The following is a 12,562-nucleotide window of genomic DNA, read 5'->3' on the forward strand; positions in this document are numbered from 1 at the left end:
TGATTTAGGCTAATATACTCAGTGCCAGTAGTAAAATCCCTGGACACTATTATTTTTATATTAAAATTGCAGGTGTTTCCCTGCAGATAGTAAGGTTCAAAGCTTGGAAGTGTCTCTGAATATATTTCTAATAAGGCACAAACTTAGCTTATAATCAATGCAATTAAAGGGTCAGGATGGGTCAATTCTTAGAGGAATTATGTCAGGTATATGTATTTTGCTTTCAGTATTAATGAACTTGCCTCACCTTAAACATCCCTTATCTCTAGGCCTGGGTATTCCCTTTCTCTAATCAGAATATTCCCAAATGCATTAAGGGAAGAGTTCATCCTGGTCTTTATTCCATGTTACAAATTTTACATTTCACAAGCAAAGAAGGACAACTATGTTTAGGGAGAGGAAAGGGATGAGAACTTCCATTGCCTCTCTGCAGGCCCATGTTATATGGCACAGCTGCAATGCAAACTTTGTATCTCAGCTGATGTGGTTTGGTCCATGTATTTGAGAATTGAGCATAATGGTATATAATTATATTGAAGAAACACAGCTAAAAAAATCTTCAAATATCATTACAAGTTGCATGATAGTGATTTACCTTTCATCCCAAGGCAGTATGACATTCACTGATCTCCCTGTATGGTGATTTTAGTGTTACCTTACTGATAAAATGTACTGTATTTTACTCAATAAGGATTGGAACATTTATAAAGGCTCATGGCTTCATTAACCACGTTAAATGTCCTTTTTATTTTTGTAATTTTAAAATAACATGTGTAAAAAATATCTGCTGATGTAAAATCACCCAGAATCATCCCACTCTTGATGTATTTTTAGTGTTATTCAAGATTCTTCCTTTCTTTCTACTTTTCTCCCTATTTTGCTCCTTTCCTTCTTAAAATGGGAACATGATTATCTTATTCTGACCAGCCTATTGCTCTCAATTAAGACTATTTGCAACATGAAATATCTAGAATAGTCAAATTCATAGTCAGAAAGTCAATTAGAGACTACCTCTTGAAGTTGATGTCAATGATATATTAAAATTGTTCTAGATTTTTGCATCTGTATATGTGAAATGATGAACCATAAATATTTTTATATCTTACAAAAACAGGGTAATACTGACCTCCTAGGATGAGTTGCAGATTAGCCCTCATTTTGTATTATCCGGAAGAGTTTGTACAAAATATGGATGATCTCTTCCCTGAAAGTTTGGAAGCACTTGCCTTTGAATTAAATGGAAGGGGAGAAGAGTTGGGAAAGTAAAGGCAGCAACAATGCAACCCTCAAATTAAAATTTGCTAATGGAAATGTTTGTTGTATACTTGGTGGAAGAAGAAATAAAGATATAAGAATAGAACACAAAATTAAAATGCAGCAAAAACTATTCTTACCAATATCACATCTAGGAGGCTTCATCTGGGCAGAATAAATTATTAGTCTTGCCTATACATTTTAACAAGTGAAATTTGCTACTTTAGAAGAGATATGCAGCATCTACTTCCCTTTATTTCCTCTTATTTTATTTAACTTAAACCATGATACTTCACACAGCGATATTGTGTGCTAGCTTTTGAAGCATTTGAGATTGGACCCTGATTTAGAGGTTTGTTTCAATTTGCTAGTTGAGTATATTTGTAGTGGCTTATTACATAATTTTTAAAAATTTTACTTAGATTGTTTGCATACCTTATGGTTATCCAAAGATCCAAAGTGCACAATCAATTGCCCACAGTACCATCATGCAGATGTGCATCCATCATCACAATTATTTTTTTCAATTATTAGAACATTCTCATTACTCCAGAAAAGAAATAAAGACAAAAAAAAGGAAACTCAAATCCTCCCATACCCCTAACCACCCCCCCTCCATTACTGACTCATAGTATTGGTATAGTACATTTGTTACTGTTGATGAAAGAATGTTAAAATACTACTAACTGTAGTATATAGTTTACAATAGGTATATTTTTTCTTATGTACCCCTCTATTATTAACTTCTAGTTATAGTGTCATAGATTTGTTCTAGCTCATGAAAGAGATTTCTAATATTGGTACTGTTAATCATGGAGATTTCCACCACAAGATTCACTGTTTTATACATTCCCATCTTTTAACCCATAACTTTCCTTCTGGTGACATACGTGACTCTAAGCTTCACGTTTCCACCACATTCACATACCATTCAGCACTGTTAGATATTCTCACAGTAATGTGCTATGAACACCTTTGTTCATTTCCAAACACTTAAGTTCAACCTAGTTGAACATTCTGCTCATAATAAGCAACTCCTCCCCATTCTTTAACCTCATTCTCTATCCTGATAATTTATATTTCATGTCTATCAGTGTACATATTATAATTAGTTCATATCAGTGATACCATGCAGTATTTGCCCTTGTGTGTCTGACTTATTTAACTCAATGCAGTGCCCTCAAACTTTCTTGATCAATCTGTTTTTTTTAAAGATGATTTTGTTCACCCACCAGACTTTCCATCCTAAGTAAACAATTGATTGTTCCCTGTATAGTCATACATTTATGTATTCAACACCATCACCACTATCTACATAAGGACATCTCCATTTTTTCCACAAAGAAGGCAGAATAGTCAAAGAAGGCAGAGAGACAAAGGAAAAAGGAAAAGAAAGAAAAGAAATGACAGCTAAAAAGCAACAAAAGGAAAGATAAAGTTAACTAAAAATAGAAAAAAGAGTCAGACATCACCAACGCCAAGAGTCCCATACCCCTCCCTTATGACCACATCTTAAAAGCATTTAGCTTTGGTATATTGCCTTTGTTACATTAAAGGAGGAATAATGCAATGTTTCTGTTAACTATAGTCTCCAGTTTGCTTTGATTGTATTTTTCCCCCAATACCACCCCATTTTTTTAAAATTCAGTTTTATTGAGATATATTCACATACCATACAATCACCCATGGTGTACAATCAACTGTTCACAGTACCATCTTATAGTTGTACTTTCATCACCCCAATCTATTTTTGAACATTTTCCTTACACCAGGAAGAATCAGAATAAGAATAAAAAATAAAAATAAAAAAAGAACACCCAAATCACCCCCCCATCCCACCCTATTTTTCATTTAGGTTTTGTCCCCATTTTTCTACTCATCCATCCATACACTGGATAAAGGGAATGCAATCCAGAGGGTTTTAAAAATTACACTGTCACCCTTTGTAAGCTACATTGTTGTACAATCATCTTCAAAAGTCAAGGCTACCAGGGTAGAGTTTGGTAGTTGCAGGTATTTACTTCTAGTTATTCCAATACATTAAAACCTAAAAAGTGTTATCTATATAGTGTGTAAGAATGTCCACCAGAGTGGCCTCTTGATTCCATTTGAAATCTCTTAGCCACTGAAGTTTTATTTCTTTTCATTTTACAGCCCTCTTTTGGTCAAGAAGATGTGCTCAATCCCATGATGATGGGTCCAGATTCATCCCTGGGAGTCATATCCTGAGTTACCCCAAGAGATTTACACCCCTGGGAGTCAGGTCCCATGTAGGGGGGAGGGCAGTGAGGTCACCCACCAAGGTGGCTTAGAAAGAGGGCCATATCTGAGCAACCAAGAGGCACTCAGGGGGAGACTCCTAGGCACAATTATAAGCAGGTTTAGCCTCTCCTTGCAGCAACAAACTTCATAGGGGCCAGCCCCAAGACAGAAAGCTCAGCACATCAAGCCATCAGTCTCCAATGTTTGTGAGAACATCAGCAACAATCCAGGTGAGGAAGTCCAACACCTCCGCATCCTCCCCCAGCTCTTCAGGGGGTGCCTGAATATATATATTTTATCCTCCACCCAAATTACTTCAGGATGTGTTGCTATTTCATTCTAATCTATACAGACCTACCATAGCTCACTTCCTATTCAAAGTTCCATGTAATTTTATCCACCTTATTTTTAACATCTTGCAAGTTTGACATTCAATTGTTCTCCCTCATATAAAAAGATATTTGCACATTTTATCACAGTTGTTGATCACTTTAGGTTTCACTGAGTTATACAGAACTAGTCTTTGTCTTTGCTCTTTCCTTCTGGTATCCCACATGTTCCTAACCTTCTCTTTCAACCATACTCACAGTAATCTTTGTTCAGTGTACTTACATTGCTGTGCTACCATCACCCAAAATTGTGTTCCAAACCTCTCACTTCTGTCTTTTCTTATCTGTCTGCAGTGCTCCCTTTAGTATTTCCTGTAGTATGGGTATCTTATTCAAAAACTTTCTCATTTTCTGTCTTTCAGAGAATATTTTAAACTCTCCATCATATCTGAAGGACAGTTTTGCTGGATACAGGATTCTTGGTTGGTGTTTTTTCTCTTTCAGTATCTTAAATATATCACACTACTTTTCTTCGCGCATGGTTTCTACTGGGAAATCCACACATAGTCTTATCAAGCTTCCTTTTTATGTGATGGATGGCTTTTCCCTTGCTGCTTTCAGGATTCTCTCTTTGTCTTTAACATTTGATAAACTGATTATTAAATGCCTTGGCATTGGTACATTCAGATCTATTCTATTTGGGGTACACTGCACTTCTTGGATCTGTAATTTTATGTCATTCATAAGAGATGAGAAATTTTCATTGATTATTTCCTCTATTATTGCTTCTGACCCTTTTCCTTTCTTTTATCCTTCTGGGACATCCATGACATGAACATTTATGCATTTCATGTTGTCATTCAATTCCCTGAGAAGTTGCTCATATTTTTCCATTCTTTTCACTATCTGTTCTTTTGTGTGTAGGATTTCAGGTGTCTTGTTCTCCAGTTCCTTAATTTTTTTCTGCCCCTTGAGATCTTCTGTTGTATGTCTCCATTGTGTTTTTCATCTCCTGTGTTGTGTGTTTCATTTCCATTGATTCTGCCCATTGTTTTTTCAAACTTTCAATTTGTACCTCATTTTCTCCCAGTGTTTTCTTTATAGCCTTCATCTCTTTTGTTATATCTTCCCTGAAGTCACTAATTTGGTTTTTGATTTGATTTAGCATATTTCTTTGAAAGTCGTTAATAGATTATTTCATTAAAGTCAAAAAAAAAAAATCTTAAATGTATCTTGATTTGTTCCTTTGGGCCATATCTTCATTTTTCTAGTATAGATTGTAGTTTTCTGTTTTCTAAGCATCTGGTTTCCTTGGTTACCCCAGTCAGATTTTCCCAGACCAGAATGGATTCAGATCTTAGAATGGGATTATTTTAGGGTGTACCTTAGAGGAATGGCAGTCTTTCCTATGAGGTTTCCAGTCACTGTGCTTTTCCTAATCTGTCCAGCAGGCGACACCTATCAGCCTGTTGCTCCTGACTGGTGTAAGGACCTGTGGCTCCTTCAGTTTCTGTTTTTGTTGTTTTACCCCAGGTTCTGGGGTCTGGTTCTGAAGGGAAAGCTGGGCCCCCCTCCTTACTCGTAGGGAAAATACACCCCCTAGGTTGTACCTACCACTCTGACTATGTTATCTCCATCCCTCTGGGTCAGAGTGCTAGAAACTGAAAAAGGCTGCAGCTCTCTCCTCTGAGCCCCTCAGGTTGAGAGAGATAAAGAAACAGAAAGCCCCCTTTTAGAGCCAGTACATGGTCCCCCAGTTTCACTCATTGCCCAGAGGTAACACCTGGTTTTCTGGGCTCCCCCTCCTGGGACAGATAAGTCTTTTGATTCTTTAAAGTCAGTCATCAATAAAAGCCTGTTTGTTGAGGGTATGTAGCTTGTATTTAGTGGTCCAAATTTGTGAATGAAAACCCCAGTTGGAGCTTGTTTGAGCTATATTCACTTGCCAGGAGAGTGCTGCTTTCTACTACAGTGAGGTTTTGCAGCAAAGCCTGCTGTGGGGGGAGGGGACTCCTGGCACAGTTCCACCATTTTTACTGACAGATTTTATGCTGCAAGCTCAGGCATTCCTCCCAATCCAGGTTGATGTACAATGCATGGACAGTCATGATTGTCCCCCAGCAGTTATTCCAAATTATTTACTAGTCATTCCTGGTTGTTCATTAGTTGTTCCAGGGGACTAACTAAATTCCACTCCTCTATATGCTGCCCTCTTGCCCCCTTCACTACATAATTTTTGATGGTATATTAATGGATACATTTTAATAATTTTCATTTGTCTTGAATTATGCTATAAAACTACAACTAGAAAGTAAACTCAAATTTTCAGATATATTGCTGTGTCAAAGTTAAGGAGGAAAGGTCTCCTAATGTTTCTTTTTCAAAGTGAATAATATATAGATAAAGGATTTAATCAATAATCAACACAGCAAAAAGCAGGAAGGTAAATTCAGATAATTTATACATGTCACTTAAAAACACATCAATTTTTAAATTGTTTCCAGTTTAGTTTGAATGGCTATGAATATGCATTAATATATTTTGTTTTAACAAAAGTACATTTCTATTATAAAAATGTCCTCATTTATTTTTTTTCTCTACCCCTTCATTTCTCTTCCATTCTCTGTCTCTTGCTCTTTCAAAACTTTACACTTTTCTCTTTTACAAAAGTCTATGGAATTTTATTCAAAAATATGGACTGGAGAGGGTCAGGGACAAAACAGCAATTAGGAAGATAGTATGAAGAACAATGAAAGGAAATGAAAATACGTGGGCAAATTTTGAAAAGTGTACCACTTAGGAGTCTAGTAAAGGAATTCATTACATAATACAACTTGATTTCAGCAGCATTCCAATTTTCCTCTTCACTAGCATTTCTATGACAACAGTTGGAAATTAATAGTCTCTAAATCTCTAAATTAATTCAAAGATTGTTCTGAATGCCAGTTGAGCTTGGAAAAGTAACTTCATCCTTCCAAACCAAAGACTAACTGAGATTGAACAAAATTTTTGGCATATCATGTTCAAATTCATGAACATAGTTTCATTGCAGATGGCTTATTTATGAGATGCATTCAAATAGTTTTATATTATTTTTCTTTGTATATCATTATATATGAAGGATACATACCATTAAAATATGACTTCTGATTTAACTTAAATAAAACCAAACAGATAGAGTTATATACTCATTTATTTTCATACTGATAGCATTGAGCAATGAATGGGCCCCATACCAGAAGCTATGTATTTCTTCTTTAAGTTAAGCATATACTTGTCATATGACAATAAATGTATACTAAAATATCATTCTACTGAGATTGAATCTAATGAATTCCTATATTCTATGCTTTTAGGGACCAAAAAATTCATCTCTGCCACCGCATTCTGCTTTTGGACATCTCAGCAAATAATACTATATTTTCCTTAATTTGCCCTGATGTGCTAGGCAACAGAATTTTCTGGCATCTCTTGGTGTCTCTGATTTCTTTGTGAATCAAGATGCTGGTTTACAAGTGAAGGTATATTTTATAGAAATCAGGTCCCACTAGTGAAATTCTCTACATTATTCTAAGGTTCTGTAGGCATGATAGAGAAACAAATTATTGGTTTTAGCCATTTTATCCAAGCTGTTCTTCAAAGGGTAGTTCTGTTAAGTATTTCAGTTCTACAAAATTATTGTAGCTAATTTGATTTTAAGAAGAGATAGAGGCTAGAAAGAAAAAAAAATATATATAGACCCTGAATTAAAGAAAAACCACAATCTGGAAGTGTCAAATAATTTCCTCATCTCATATAAGTCAGAAAACTAAGTAGCAGACAATGAGAATAATTATATAAGCACTGAGCTTGTGATGAAGGAAAGCTGTGTTACAGGTACCATATGTTATTAACTGGCTATTAGGATTTAGGAATTTTCTTTTCTATCACTTTATGTAATCTACATGGCAACCAGAAAATTAAATAATTTAGCATACTGTTATAGATAAGAAAACTGATACACAGTGGGACATACAACTTAACCAAAGTCACACAGTCAGTTGCTAGTAGAGACAGGAAATCAAGCCAAGATTTTTCCAACTTCCCACACAAAGCTATTTCTACTCAACTATATATACGATCCTATCGTGACCTGCCAACATTCTGGAAATTTACCCTCAAGAAAAACACAAAACAATATTCTTACCTATGAGAATTCTTGTTTAACATCATCAAGCTAACACAGATCAGGAAATTAAAACACATTAAAAAAAATAAACTGGGCAATAGATCTATTAGCTAAATGGGAAAATAAGTTTAAAATATGTGCATATTCCTATAACAGAAAAAAAGGTCTTGAATTTGCATATACCCAAAGGGAAGTTGGAAATGCTCCATTTATAAATTTACCTAATTTTAAAATGTGGTCATTTATTTCTAGTGTCCCTATTCTGACTATTACCTTTCATCATGGGTATTAAAGCAAATTTCTAATGTACATGTATTAAACTAAACATGAAGATAGACTTTCCTATTTTTCCCTGCTTGTTCAATGGAAGACATGTGGTTAAATTTTTAACACAAATCTAAGCAGAACACCCAACCTCTAATTTAAATATTAAACTATATACGCTAATTGGACTCTCACACTAATATTTTCTAAAATCTTGTGTTAAGTGATGAAAATCCTTTCCTTTTACCTGTGCAACTGAACTGCTTATTCAATTAAGGTAACACTATAATGTGTTCGGATACTTATACCAGCTTATCAAGGTATTCTCGAAGTCCACAGGGGAGATCCCAAAGAGAAAGCGCACTCTCTTATAGGTCAGAAGAGCAACAACATGATTTTTTTTCTTGTAGTGAACAAGTGAATGCTTCTGGAACAATGAACTACATGATAAAAGTAATTATGTGAATGCACTTTGGCCTCCAGTAAAAAGGAACTCTTAGTGGAAATCATATAGTGTAGTATTGGAAAAGAACTCGAATCACGCAATCTTTGTACTACCTCTCATACTTTTTACCTATGTAGTATTAAGTTAAACTGAAACCATGAAATCTGGTTTCCTCTTCCTGAGAGTATAAGCTATTTAATGCTCTCAAAATCCCCACAAGCATGTATGCAATGAAGTAATATGAAAGCATAACCTATAACACGGTTCATAATTTTTTAATAAAAATTACTATTTTCTTATTTAAATTATCAGGTAACATATTTCTAAGTGGTATGAGAGAGAATTTAAGCCCACTGAGCATTTCATAAAAGAGATAAAATATGAATATTGTAAACTTATGGAGAAGAAGTATTAATAGGAGAGTTGGGGCAGTAGACAGAAAATCAAAATATTCTATATGATAGAAAACTAGAATATTAGAGCTTTTCTGCCATACCCTAATCTGTGGCCTATAACTTGTGATGTTAATAAAAATCTCTTGGAAATATTTTGGAAAATATATGGATGTTTGGGCTCAAGCCCATGTATTTTGACTTAACTATGTAATGTTGGCCATGGAATCTGAATTTAAATGAAGAAAGAAATAAATAATATGATACTGCTAGGCAACAAAATTGGAGGCAATATCTTAATTACATGCAATCCAAAATTGATCTATGGATTCAATGCAATGCCAATTAAACTTTAAGGAGGGTTTTTTGCAAAAATAGAAGCTGTTTCTACAATTTAGATGAAAAACCAAAGAAATAAACTAGTTTATAGAAATTTGAAAAATAAGAATAAACCTGGAGGATTCACATAATCTGATTTCAGGATGTGTCATCAAGCTAAATAATCAACAGAATGTGGCAATGATGAAAAAATAAAACCTAGATCAATGGGACCATACAGAGTTCAGAAATAGATTCACCCATGTATGGTTAGTTGATTTTTGATGGAGATGCCAAGGGATATCCATGGGGGAAATAGTCTTAAAATAAAAAAGGACTGCTTAAAAAGTTGAACAGTATTTTGCCAAAAAAAAAGAAGACATTAGCCCATCATTTGCAGCATACATAAAACTTAGACCTTAGGCATTAAGATGAAGCTAATACTATAACATAGGATAACATCTGTGTGATCCTGATTTTATGCCATTCTTAGATAAAACCCAAAATACATGAAACAGGAGAAAATTGGGTACATTGTATTTCATCATATTAAATTGTGCTCTTTGAGAGACATTGTTGAGGAAATGAACAAACCAGTCACAGAATTGGAGAACATATTTGCTAAACAGCTATTTGAAACAGAACATGTATCCATAATATTTAAAAACTCTCAAAACTTAGAAGTATGGAGTAAAAGAAAAGGAAATCTGTTAAAAATATGCAAAAACTTAAAAAAATACTTCACCAAGGAAGATATGAAGAGGGCAACTAAGCCCCTGAAAAGATGCTCAATATCGTTCCTCATAGGGAAACACAATTTAAAACCACAATGTGATCTCATACACCTATCAAAATGGCTAAAATAAAAACCTATAATAATAATTGATAATACAAACCACTTACTCTTGTAAGTAATGAAGTACTCTTGTAAGTAATGAAGAGCGATTTTATATCTTGACCATTGCTGATAGGAATGCAAACTGACGCAGCCAGTTTGGAAAACAAATTGACAGTTTCTTATGAAGTGAAACCACTCACCCTATGACCTAGCAATCTCACTCTTTGCTATTTACCCAAGAGACATGAAAACATATATTTATATAAAAATCTGTATGCCAATGTGTATATTCCAAAACTGGAAACAATCCACATGTCCATCCACTAGTGAATGACAAGCTTACTGTGGTTCATGTGTACAAAGGAGTGGAACAAGCAATATATAACATCAAACCGCTGATACATTCAAGTACAAGATGAATCTAAAATACATTATACTGAGTGGAAGAAGCCAAACTTCAAAGGTTACATACAATTCTTTTCCACTTATCTCACATTCTAGTAGGAACAAAATTGTAACAATAGAGAACACATGCCAAAACTGGAGGAAAAAGGAGGTGATTGAATACAGAGTAGTTGAGGGGAGATTTTTAGGGTGAAGGATGGTTTCTGTAATTTGATTGTGGTTACACAATTTTATACATTAGTCAAATTCATATAACTGGAACAGGGAAATGGTGGAATTTTAAACATTTATATTAAAATAATTTTAAATAATTTTAAAACTACCTGCCACATAAATTAATCTTTGCTGCAGAGGAATTAGCATTATGGAGAAGACAAAGAGTAGAAGAGAGCAAAAGGGAGTCTTCTGTAGTGTTGGCAATGTTTTGCTTCCTAGTCTTTATCCTGTTTACATGGTTATTTTCAGATTATGAAAATCCAAAAAGATTTTCATTGATGATATCTGGACTTACCTATATACAAAGAAGACATTTTTAAAATAGTTTCTGATAGATTCTATGAAGCCTTTGTAATTAAAGGCTCTTTGAATCAGTCTTATCATTTCCCTGATTCTTCTATTAATGAAATATTGAAAAAACTTTTGACATATATGCATTTTATGATTGTATAAGTTTTTCATATTTTGAATATTATACTTTGGCAATTTTTAACTGTCCGCTTTTTTCAAATTATTCTTTTATATTTCAAATTAAGTTTTCTTCATATATGTCCTTTCCATTTCTTTGCTCCTTAACTGTGCTTTTATGGTGACAATCACTCTTATGTTTTCAATAATTGTCAATTTCGGTAATATTTTTATTAAATTTCTGATTTCTTGGAATCATATTCCTTTAACATCATAACATTTTAACTGTTTTCTCAGTTTTGAAGAAGGTGGTTCTGCCATTTTTGCCACTTGTTCACAGATTCTGTGGGGAAATCTTATGCTGCCATCTTAGGTCCACCAGAGGTGTCCCCCAGAGACTTTTGAAGGAATGGAAAAACATTTGGATTGTCAAGAATTTAGATTTCCAAAAGTAATCAAATTAGCAACAATTTAGCCATTAAATGACAACATAATGCTAAGTATTTAAGAAGGAAATTTTCTCAAACCATGAAGTCACACAAATTGTAATTTAATCCTAATATATCTTTCCAATAAATATCTTGATTTATTTTGTAAATTTTTAGAGATTAGCTCATAAATGTTATATTACATGAGGCTATGGTTTTGTGTGGTCCACCCAATTTAGACACTCTGTTTTAAATAATTTTAATGATTAAATCTTACATATTTTGCCTATCAATATTTATTACTATGTTCTTTGATAAATATTGATATACTCATTCTACAGGGAGTAGATTATAGCAAATCATTTTACTCAATTGCTGAAATAGCTAGAATTATGCTGTTTTAAGACAGTGCTGTGTCCAATGATATGCTATCTCATGTGTTTGGATGTGAGAAGGAAATTTATTTTACCTGTTTCCTTTATGTTTTAGTGTGATTTAATATGAAAAGAGCTAAAATGGCATGAATATTTTTCTTATCTAATTTTATGTTAAGAAGTATTCCAGGAATCCTTGAAACAACAAAGTATTCAATGAAATGAAATTGTCCGATACTATGTAAGTTCAAATTCACTCTTATATCCATACACAAAATCAGAGGTCCATTTAAAAATGAAGTCATGAGTTTTGTAGATAATTGGAGAATGTAGTGTTGAGTAAATTAGGATTTTTCATATGATAGTTTCCCTTCAAAATGTAGAAGTGGAAAGGTACTGGAGCAATATCTAAAAATAACTAAAAACAACAAATAAGGAGGGCGCAAGAAATAAAGATATAT

The sequence above is a fragment of the Choloepus didactylus genome, chromosome 6, assembly GCF_015220235.1.
Source record: "Choloepus didactylus isolate mChoDid1 chromosome 6, mChoDid1.pri, whole genome shotgun sequence".
NCBI lineage: Eukaryota > Metazoa > Chordata > Mammalia > Pilosa > Megalonychidae > Choloepus > Choloepus didactylus.